The sequence below is a fragment of the Henckelia pumila genome, chromosome 2 (assembly GCF_033568475.1).
Source record: "Henckelia pumila isolate YLH828 chromosome 2, ASM3356847v2, whole genome shotgun sequence".
NCBI classification, from domain to species: Eukaryota; Viridiplantae; Streptophyta; class Magnoliopsida; order Lamiales; family Gesneriaceae; genus Henckelia; species Henckelia pumila.
Window position 1 is genome coordinate 8,051,023 of NC_133121.1, and position 12,646 is coordinate 8,063,668.

A 12,646-nucleotide genomic window follows, 5' to 3' on the forward strand; every position below is an offset into this window, starting at 1 on the left:
CAACAGCGCTTATCGATTTATTATATATGAATCTCAAATACCTGACATTCACAAGAATACAATAATGGAATCAAGAAATGCTTCATTTTTTGAAAACGTCTTCCCTTGCAAATCTAAGGAAGAACCAGGTTCATCCAAAAGATCTCACGAGACAATGGAACAAGAGGTTAACCATGAGGTTGAACCTAGACGTAGCAAGAGAGCTAGAATTGAGAAATCCTTTGGTCCGGATTTCATCACTTTCATGATGGAAAGTGAACCTCAAAGCTTCAATGAAGCTGTTAGTGAATTTGCGGACGTTTTCCCTGATGAGATTCCAAGATTACCTCCGTATCATGAGATTGATTTCAACATAGAACTGATGCTAGGTACTGCACCGATCTCTAAAGCACCTTATCGAATGGCACCAGTGGAATTGAAAGAGTTGAAAGATCATTTGGAAGATTTACTGGCCAAGGGATACATTCGACAAAGTGTTTCTCCTTGGGGAGCTCCAGTATTGTTTGTCAGAAAGAAAGACGGTTCAATGAGATTGTGCATCGACTACCGGCAACTGAACAAGGCAACGGTAAAGAACAAATATCCTTTGCCTCGTATTGATAATTTATTTGATCAGTTGCAGGGTTCTTCAGTGTATTCCAAGATCGATCTGAGATCTGGATACCATCAGCTGACAGTTAGGGATTCTGATATTCCAAAAACTGCTTTCAGAACCAGTTATGGCCATTTTGAGTTTATAGTTATGCCGTTTGGTCTGACGAATGCTCCAGCTGTATTTATGGCTTTGATGAACCGTGTGTTTCAGAAATATCTCGATGATTTCGTGATTATTTTTATTGATGATATTCTGATATATTCGAAGAATTTGATTGATCATTCTGAGCATTTGAGAACAGTGTTGAAGACTCTGAGATCTGAGAAGTTGTATGCTAAATTGTCAAAATGTGAGTTTTGGCTAAAACAGGTGGTATTTCTTGGACATATTATATCTGGAGATGGTATTGCTGTTGATCCAAGTAAAGTCGAGGCTGTGATTAATTGGTCTAGACCTACATCTGTTCCTGAAATTCTTAGTTTTATGGGTTTGGCTGGGTACTATCGTCGATTTATTAAAGATTTTTCCAGTATTGCAAAGCCGATTACTCAGTTAACTCAGAAGAATGCTCCTTTTGTCTGGTCTGAAGCTTGTGAATCTAGTTTTATTGAGTTGAAGAAGCGATTGACTAGTGCACCAGTCTTGAAGATTCCTTCAGGTACTGGTGGTTTCACTGTTTATTGTGATGCATCTCATCGAGGATTGGGATGTGTTTTGATGCAGCGAGGGCATGTGATTGCTTATGCCTCGAGACAGTTGAATCCTCATGAAATAAGATATCCGATTCATGATCTTGAATTGGCCGCCATTGTATTTGCTTTGAAGATTTGGCGACATTATCTGTATGGGGAGCAGTTTGAGATCTATTCTGATCACAAGAGTCTGAAATATCTGTTTTCTCAGTCAGAATTGAATATGAGACAGCGGAGGTGGCTTGATTTGCTCAAAGACTTTGATTGTGAAATTAAGTACTATCCGGGAAAATCGAATGCAGCAGCTGATGCATTGAGTCGAAAGGTATGTTCTTTGTCCTTATCGACGATTGGTGTATCAAATTTGATTGAAAACTGTTGTTTTTCTGGATTGGTATTTGATATGAATTATCAACCTCTTCGACTCTATCAAATTCAAATTGAACCGGCATTATTGTTGCAAATTAAAGATGCTCAGAAACTTGATTAGAATATACAGAATTCGATTGAGAAAGTCCGATCAGGGCATGTATCTTAATACCGGGTTCGAGATGATCTTCTTTATGTTCACAATCGCCTTGTAGTGCCTGATATTTCTGATGTGAGACAACAACTACTGAAAGAGGCACATTGTAGTCGTTATAGTATTCATCCTGGAGGTAGGAAGATGTATAATGATTTGAAGACTCGATATTGGTGGAAACCTATGAAGTCTGATATCACTGATTTCGTATCTCGATGTCTTAACTGCCAACAGGTAAAGGCTGAAAGGAAGAAACCGCCTGGCTTGTTACAGAGTTTATCAGTGCCTGAATGGAAATGGGATCATATTTCCATGGACTTCGTGACGAGATTACCTCAATCTTCTAGAGGTTACGATGCTATCTGGGTGATTATTGATAGATTGACGAAATCAGCATGTTTTATACCTTATCGTATGACGTATAGACATGATCAGATGACAGAGATTTATGTCCGAGAAGTTGTCAGATTGCATGGTGTGCCGAAGTCTATTGTATCAGATCGTGATCCTCGATTTACATCTCATTTCTGGCATAGCTTACAGAGTGCTTTGGGTACTCAGCTACATCTGAGCACAGCTTATCATCCACAGACAGACGGACAGTTTGAACGTACCATTCAGACTTTGGAAGAAATGTTGAGAGCTGTAGTGCTTGATTTTGGCAGGAGTTGGCAAGATTCATTACCTCTTTGTGAATTCTTGTACAACAATAGTTATCAATCGAGTATTGGAATGGCTCCGTTTGAAGCTCTGTATGGAAGAAAGTGTCGGTCTCCTCTGTACTGGGATGATATTTCTGAAGTACCTGATACTGGACCTGACATGATTCGAGATATGACTGAACAAGTGAAGCTTATTCAGAAGAGAATGAAGACAGCTCAGGACAGACAAGCGAAGTATGCCAATGTTCGACGTCGACCTTTGTCTTTTGAACAGGGGGATCGTGTATTTTTGAAGATTTCTCCGTTCAGAGGCACTGTCAGATTTGGCAAGCGAGGGAAGTTGTCTCCACGATATATTGGTCCGTATGAAATTCTGGAGAAAATAGGCAATCTCGCCTATCGATTGGCTTTACCTCCATCTTTATCTGGAATACATGATGTCTTTCATGTATCGATGCTTCGAAAATATCTTGCTGATGAATCTCATGTGCTTCAATCTGATGAGGCTGAACTCGACGAGACTTTGAGTTATTTCAAAAAGCCTATTCAGATTCTTGATCGTAAAGAAAAGCAACTTCGGACGAAGACTATTCCGCTTGTGAAAGTTCAGTGGAGTTGTCATGGTATTGAAGAAGCTACTTGGGAGACTGAATCAGATATGCGACAAAGATTTCCAGATTTATTTTCTTGATGTGAGTCTCCTTTAGTTTCTGTTAGCTGATATATCTTATATGATCTGTTGATGTTCATATCTAAGATTTCGAGGACGAAATCGAGTCTTAGTGGGGGAGAATTGTAACGCCCGGAATTATTTCATTTTAATCCGAGAATATTTAATTTGGGAATATTTGGAGTTTTGATTTAAATTCTAATATTCTTAAATTATTTAGGATTGAAATTGAATGAAATGAGAAGCTGAGGACCAAATTGCAATTTTTGAATGGTTGAGGGACTAAAGTGCAATTATTATTGAAGGTATCAGATTTTGTAAGTTATTACTCAGTATGCACGTGTCTTATGAACATGATTCCATCAGATTTTCAGAGCAAGAACCGAGAGGAAAGAACAAAGAAATCCCAAGCCTTCTTCTTCATCTTCAAATTGACATATCTTGATCTCCGGGTATCCGTTTTCGATTCCGAAAGATGTTTTGGAATCCTTGCAAGACAACCTTCGATTTGATGTAAGTTTTCTCTTAGTTCATCAAGGTTTGGTAATTCTAAAATGACAGACATCAGAAGCTTGTATTGAATTGTTGTTGTTGAGCTTGTACTTGTTGTTCTATCGAGTTTGGACTGAAGGATGAATATTGATTATGTTCTTATGCTATTCCAGCTATGATTTGATCTCTATACCTGCTGATATATTGGTTTTGAAGCTTACACATCTGATATGAATGTTAGAAATGTTATAGATGTGTTCGGAATCGCCGAGTTATACCGATATGCCGTCAAACTCTTGATTTGCAATGTTTTGCTAGCTTGTGCTCGAGCTGCTATTGAGGTGTATCATAGATGATATTTCCTTGGTTGTATGCTATGTTTTCAGTGTATAAACAGGACACATCGAGCTTGAAAACATCGCCTCTGAAACCAATAGAAGAAAGCACAAGGTTGGTAGAGTTTTGCCTTGAAGTTTGTTTGAAGATTGAGCAGATTTTTGATATAGGTTTGGGGGTTGTATGGTACAGATTTGGACAAGCTAGAACAAGCTAGAAGACACCTTGAAACCTCACATTTGAAAGGTAAAAGTGAACTATGGTTTGAATGGGATTATAACTCGAGATGGTTTGTATCGAGTTTCCTAAATCACATACTTATTTGCTTATTTGCTTTTATATGTTTTCCTATGAATGGTTGAATAAGTCTTGATGTTAATGAATGTGGTTAGATTGATATATATTGCATTCATCTTGAAAGACTTGTTCTTTGATTTTGAAATAAACGGAACCGTTCGATTAGATGATTTGAGGGATTGTATATGTATGGCCTGGGTGGTTGTTGTAGCCTAGCGTCTGATTTACATATATGATGGCTTCCAAGTCTAGAGAAGCAAGATAAGTAGCCCCACCTCGATTGGGAGAGTCGGTGGTTAGCTATGATATCTTCTTCTCGGGATCCCAACCGATGAAATGATAGAATTCGATTAGTGAACCTAGTTTAAAACATGCATTGTCTTTATTTATATCATGATCTTGATATATGTTTTATATGCATGTTTAGTTGCTTTTACTGGGAAATATATTTCTCACCGGAGTTATCCGGCTATTGTTGTGTTGTATGTGTCATGGCAATAGGCGGGAGTGGAACCGGGCAGAAGCGAGCTTGAAGAACGGAGAATGAGAGATTAGCGTGATGATCCGGAATAGATGTTGAGTTGCTGTCACTTGTTTGATAAGATCAAGAGTTGTGATGTATAGTTGCTAGATTTGAGTCTTGTCTAGTTAACTTTGCAAGTTGAGTCTATGTTAGAGTTGAATTTGTACACTTGATAGACTTGAGTTTATGTCTATAATGTTTGATACTTGAATATGGAACCACCCTTGATCTTGTTGTATTACTTTTGCTATGAGATATGATTATGATTTTGCTAATACCTTCACTTACCTTGCCTCATGCTTATTGGAACTTGTTTAGAGTTTCTTGCATGGAGTTGAGTTGATATAGATGAGGTAGGACAGCATTTGAATAGCAGCAGAGTGCAGCCAAGTTTCTGGCCGATTGGCCTGCGCACGGGCGAGCTACTGCTCGCGCGCGCGCGGGCCAAGCCAGGGGGCCTCGGGCTCATTGGCCTGCGCGCGCGCGAGGGGTGATGCCCGCGCGTGCGCAGGGCAATCCATTTTTTTTTAAAATTTTTTTTTTTTGATTCTTTTGGTTTAGGCTTTGATGCTTGGTCTAAACTTATGTTTCATAGATTATTGATTGATTCAAGAGATTAGAACCGGGTCGTCACACTTGTACAGACACGGTGTTCTGAGAATAGCTTGGGAAAGCTGTGCAATTTGTTGTTTAGTAATTTTAACGATCCACATCTACAGGTGTGACAGTGATAGGGGTGAGGCAACTTTCTTATTTCTGCAGTGAAAGAAAGTTTTCTGATCATCGGCCGGTCTCAGCACTCTTCTCTTCCCAGATCAACTTACCAAAATCTACCAATGCAATCCAAAGGTCCTGCTAATCATCAACTTAGTGCGCCATTAACCATGAAAGAAATTTAATCTTCATGAGATGGTGAAAGCACATGGGTTTATTATCTAATGACAAACATTGAAACAAAATGCAGGTCACTGTTGTTTGTTAGAGAAGTAGAATAACCCACACAGTTTTAGGCATTATGATATCCAAATGAAAATACATGTGCATTCAAGTATTGAATGGTAAATATCTCACCTATGCAATTTGGTCTTCTAGCTATCTGACTGCAGAAATACAGTAGCTAAGGCATATAAATTTTTTAGTGCTCTCTAGAAGACTAGAAAGGTATATCAACATCTGATAAAACCACACAGAGATTAACATGTTAAACATCGAATGAAACCACTTACAGCTGCTAGCTTTCAGCGCTCATCTAAAGAATTTCACTTTCTTTCTCTAAATTATCTTTATGAAAATGCGGGCAGAAAAACCCTTCTTCTAAAACTCTGGCATCCTTTACGTACAACCTATTGTATCATCGTGGTGAAGTAAAGATAGACTCAAAAATGTTGGTATATATTAAATATGGTGGTTGGAAGATACGGACCAAGACAGATGAGAGTTCTTGGTTGGGAAAATGAATTCGCAGGTACATAGATCCTAGCATATGGGTAATACCCAAATCATGCATCCAATGGTTCGTATTTTTACACATATGCGTAATTAATTATATATTGTTGACGTGACAAATCATGAGACATTAAATCTATCATTGGGGTATTACACATAGGTTATGTTGAAATCTACCGAATTCACATTCAATTCCACGCGTTTTCTTTGCCTATAAATAGGCAGCAGCTTCGTGTTCTAAGCATTGAAAATGGAATCTGGTAATTAATGCAAACTAAGATGTACCATAACTAAGCTGAAACTATATTTTAATTCACACATTGTTCATAGAGTATCAAGTTAATCAATCTATTTTCACAATATATTATCGTATTAAATATTTCTGTAACACTACAAAGCATAAAATTGGCCTTAAATTTTGTGCAGGGCAAATGAATTTACTGCAGAAAAGAAAAAAACAACCAAATAGATTATAAAAAGAGTAGATTTGGGGGAATGTATTCATTTGAAGCCAAATAAAACCATCGGAGTAAAAATGTTACAAACCAACCTTAGTTGTGCATTCAGCTGAAACATTTTTGTGATGATCCATATCTGCCAAAACAAATGTAGATGTTAAAATGACCGTGGACGGACTCATAATTCACAATAAGTAACTTATTTGATGTACATGATACATAACACCTGCATAATATGTACCTCAAAAAATTTTCTTCACTCTGCAAGTTAGTGAAGCATAGTCCGCAAGAACAAAGTTCAAACACGTGCATTCGAAACTCTATCAGTCCCAGTAAGTATACCAATGTACATAAATTCAAACGTGCAAGAAAGATTAGGTTCATATTTTCATTCAAATATGGCTCCAGTAGACCTTGAGAGCCTACAGTTCAGATCCAAGTTTTGATATCTCTTTGCTAGTCTGAGCGTTCCTCGACTGTAAGCACAACAAATCAGGACGATTGCTCAAGTATTTATCCTTGTTAGTAATAAGATTTTTTTAAATTGAATTTTTCAATGTTTCGTCATTTTAAAATAATAGTACCACATTTTACTCCACTATTATATCTTTGTTGTATATATTTATCATATATCTTTATATTCACACGAAAGTACCACAAACGCTCCACAACTATACCTACAATAAAATTAAAGTGATGTTACGTTGAGATTAAATATGTACATTAGTTTTTACACTAGAAAATTCAATTCAAAATTTTAATTTATATTATATAATCATTTCAAAATATCATGTACAAATTTCAATTCAAAATTTTAATTAATCAAATTTATAATTAATTGAATGCAAATATCACGATATAATGCAAAAATATCATAACTTAATTTTATAAGATTAATTAATTCATTTTAGAGAAGCATGTTTAACATTAAATACAAAGTATATCGGCTGAAAACTTTGTGTTAGGTTATAAACCCATGAGGTGTCCATCCCAAAAGGCTTGCCTATTGGGTGGGGTTGCCTCATGAGTTTATAACTAACTCTTTATTAGTTTAATATTTCAATGTGGGATATCGTAACATTGCCGACCCCTTGAGAAGCCGATGTCCGCGGCGGCCTACTCTAGGCGGCTTTCACTCACCTTTCTTTTTTGTGGTAGCCCTTTCCTAGGTCGCCCCTTCCGCACGGTGGCCCACTCTAGACGGTTTTCACTCACCTTTCTTTTTTGTCGTAGCCCTTTCCTAGGTCGCCCCTTCCGCTACGCCGACTCTCAACGAGAGCACCAAATGTTAGGTTATAAACCCATGAGGTGTCCATCCCAAAAGGCTTGCCTATTGGTTGGGGTTGTCTCATGAGTTTATAACTAACTCTTTATTAATTTAATATTTCAATGTGGGATATCGTAACACTTTGCGTAACCATTAGTTCTTCATAGATTTGACTGATTCGATATGCGTAACAATGCCACGTACAAAAGATTAGTTGCTAATTGCATAATTATTAAATCAAAACGAAGGAAACCACTAAAGAGTGGAAACTAAGAATTTGGGGAGCAGGAAATTTAAAGAAAGAAATATTTGGATTTAGTGATTTTAAAATAATTTTCCCCAAGTATAACTAGCCACTCGTGCGCGAATATGGGACAATCGGGAAAACATAATATTAGATGTTCTGGGGCCACCTCTTCATTTTCTAAAAATCCCTTCGAGGCCCAATCTTTAATATGTCGGCCTATTGTTTGATAGTCCATGCTTATGTTTAATTGGGCTATCCCAACTAGATCTGCTGGCGAAGAAATAAATCGTGTCATTCAATTCTTGGAACCCACTCAACAAAGTTCTTAATTACCTTTGCTATTATTATTGAGAGGATTTCCTTTCCCACTTTATAATTTATTGTACATATCTCTCTTTTTCTGTACTACCTATATATTATAAATCACCCTAAAGATAAATTTCTAATTCTTCATCTATTGTTTATTTTATTAATCTTAGATATAAAGCTTACCAAAAGAAATAACTATTATTATCTATTTGGCCCATAAAAAACTTTTCAAACAATTGACCCCCGGAAATTTGTGATGGAAACAAAAAGCCCTATCTTTTCATGTAGATTCCATAATACCAAAAGATTTTGGGTCGATAATTGGAAGCTTATCCGAATGATAGCTTGAATTATATTCAACTTTTTTTCTGGCTATTACTCTGTTATGGGAAGACCTACAACAAAAGTTAAAAACCGCCCAAGTTTCCCTTGACACTCTAATTGCTCTCGAAGTTGGAAATAATTGATTTTTTGGAGCATCGCTCAAAAATAGAAATTTTTGCTAATTATTGTAGAGTGAGTAGCTTTGAATGTAGCCTAATGATGATATTTTTTCAAATGTTTTTTTAAAAAAACTTTAACATAATTTAATGTCTAACGTTACACACCCAAAGTATTTGGATCAACTCAAATTATTGTAATTGAAGTTATCTCGTATAAAAAATAAAATTAAATACCTTATTTGATATAGTTAATGTCAAACGAATCGACCGTGCCGTTTTGTTTTGGCCCATCAATAAATGAGACGAGGTGAGTCGGGCCACCAAGGCTTGCGAATTAGGTTTGATAATTTTTTTATTAAAAAATCGTGCATAAATTATTATAAATAATATAAATATTTTTAAAATTAATAAATCAGAAACCTCACATAAATCATTATAAATAACATAAACATTTCAAAATAAATCAATCATGCATAAAACGTACGTATAATATATATAATTCAAAACTCATAAACCATACATAAATCAATGAAATAATTTTAAAAAATGTCAAAAAAACTAGCGATCAACTAGTTCGTTTAGGAGATCAGCTGACCGAAGAATATATAGTTTATCATAACCTCCGTGGTAGAGTCTCCATAGCTATGATTGTCAAACCTTCGTAGTAGAATCGCATTCACCGAGATGATTGTATAACAACTTGAAAAAGAATTAATTATTTTATACTCGCATGTAGATAACAAATTACAAATAATTAAAATAATTCAAACCATTTATGTGGTTGTTCCAGCCTAGATCGTTTTCGATTTCAAGCATGTATAGGCATATAGATATATTTACACACATCGAATTGTGTTGGAACTTAATTTGGTAATAGTGTGTTTACAATTTACATTGTCACTCAAATCACTAATCTGATCATTTAAAGAGTCCCTCATCTTTTTCAGACAATTGTTCTATAATCCTGAAAATATCCTTTGAATTGCTAAATTCCTTGATAAAACTTCGGGCAGATGGAAATAAGATTGTGTTGAATGAATTCTTTGAGGTGATCCTAAATCCAAAGAGACACTGATTTTTGTAAATTACCAAAATAAATTTGTAAGGGTTTTAACAGTATGGATTACAGAAATACCAGGAACAAATTTCAGAGTAATTGTTATATCTTAGTGTGGTCAACAATTCAAGAAAACACACGCACCGGAATAATTAAACTTTAAAATAAATAACACAGATATTTATGCACAAGTAAGTAATACTTGTGCGGTGCCTCAGGGCAAAACAATTACTAGAAAAACAAACCAGTTTACAAAAACCAACTAGTGAACATATATGAACACCTACTTTTCTCAACTAGGTAAGAAAATAAATAACTTCCTAAAAACTAGTAAGAACTAGAATAGAAAAACCAATAAGAAGTTTTAAACACATGTGCTGAAAAACAAAGCCCAAGGAACCACTTTCAGAACAACACTTCACTCGCGTGTTTTTCAGTGTTTCCAACACTACTCGACAACAATGTGTAATGGCAAGGAGTACTTCAGAAATTCTTCAGATCTTCAAGCTTCAACTTTTGAATTTCTGCAGTAATTAGATTTTATTTTCTGCACTCTACGTTCTCTCCTCTGCCCTCTACATTTGTTGAGCAGAATCTTCCTCTTAAATAGATCTTCAATCCTTTTAGGAAATCCTACTTCAATATTCAAACACTGCAAGTTGTTAGGATAAAATATTTGATCAATGGATTTGTTAAGATATAACTCATATCTTTAAACAAGAGATAAGTTATTCACATGATAAGATAAATAAAAAAACAATTTAAACATATGTCAAGAAAAGTCAAAATCTAAAAGATAAAGAAACGTGATATGCACGTTCTTTCAAAATTTATTAGAATTTTAAACAAAATGAAGTAATATAAGAGTAATATCACCTCTTTTAAAATTCCAGAATTTTTTCTTATTCACCATTTAATATCAATTTGGTTATATAAAATATATTTGAAACACCTACTTTACCTTTATATTTTCTTGCACGACACAATTGTTCAAGAAACACAATCACCGGCTCATCGCCAATTGTATTAAAAACGTCATTATTTCATCTACGAAATTTTCTCACAAAGTGCATGATAACTTGTTTTGCCTAAAAAATTATAAATATACATGAAATATATCTACATTAAAGTTTATTATCGCCAAACAAATGTTATCTTGTAAATACAATTTTTTACTCTAAATCTTCAATGACAAAATCAATTAGCTTTGTAGGACGTCCATTGATTTCTCTGTTTTTAGAGTTGTCTCTTGAAATCATTACGTCAATCACATCTAGAAAAAAATCATATGATCAATAAACACATTAATATTTAATAATAAAATGCTAACATAATTTAAACTCACGAAACTTCAAAAATTAAATATACCAAAAATTTATTTTCATCGATGATTTTTGTGCTAGTCAAATATTTGAAATTCTTGAATTCAAATAATTTGATGAAAAATTATGATCTTCTATTCACACACATTTGTTTGTTAATGAGATTAATTTTGTATATATTCAAGGTGGTTTTTATTTTTATTGTATTTTGTACAACGATCATGTTTTTGATGACATAAAGACGTCTTTCATTGGGTATTGACCTCATTTTGTCAATAACATCATATTTTATGGTTACATGTACGCGTGTTCCCTGAAAGAGAGAAAAATAATAACAAATGACCTCAATTTGCGAAAGGTTTGCGATTAAAAACATCGAATTCAAATAGAAGATGAATATAAATCACAAAATTTTTTTATACCTCAACATCTTGGAATATGCATTTCATTGTAGGAACTAGGATTTTCATCACTTTTATATGGAGGTAAATCGTAACAATGAATGCTAATCTGAAATATTTATTTTACGAATAACTTTGAACAAATGTGTCATTTGGTGCGTATCGAGTGAAGCTGAAAATATAATTATATTTGCACAATAATTGTGCTCATCAATTTGCGAAAGGTTTGCGATTAAAAAAATCGAATTCAAATAGAAGATGAATATAAATCACAACATTTTTTTATACCTCAACATCTTGAAATATGCATTCCATTGTAGGAACTAGGATTTTCATCACTTTTATATGCACGTAAATCATAACAATGAATGCTAATCTGAAATATTTATTTTATGAATAACTTTGAACAAACGTGTCATTTGGTGCGTATCGAGTGAAGCTGAAAATATAATTATATTTGCACAATAATTGTGCTCAATTCAATATTGAAAATGTTCAATAATTTTTTAAATTTTTAGATTTTGTTGTATTTAAGAATGGACCAAGAATTAGTATTTTGTATAGTTTTAATTACGGTAGTGATTTTGTATGCTTTTAATTACGGAATTATAGATGGTGATTTTGTATAATTTTTATTATGGTTGTTATTTTGTATGGTTTTTTATACGAAATTAAAAATGCAAATATTATTTAAGTTTTAATTACATAATATTGTGATTAAGTTTGGATTTTAATGTTTTGTAAATATTTCTCCCTAATCAAAATATTCCAAATATAAAATAATCGATTTAATAATTTGTAAAAGTATGATTTTATTAAATCAATATTTTTTCCGGTTTTGTCCTCAAATTTCCATTTTTTGGATCTTAGGTTAGATTTTATTTTAAATTTTTATTTATGATTTTT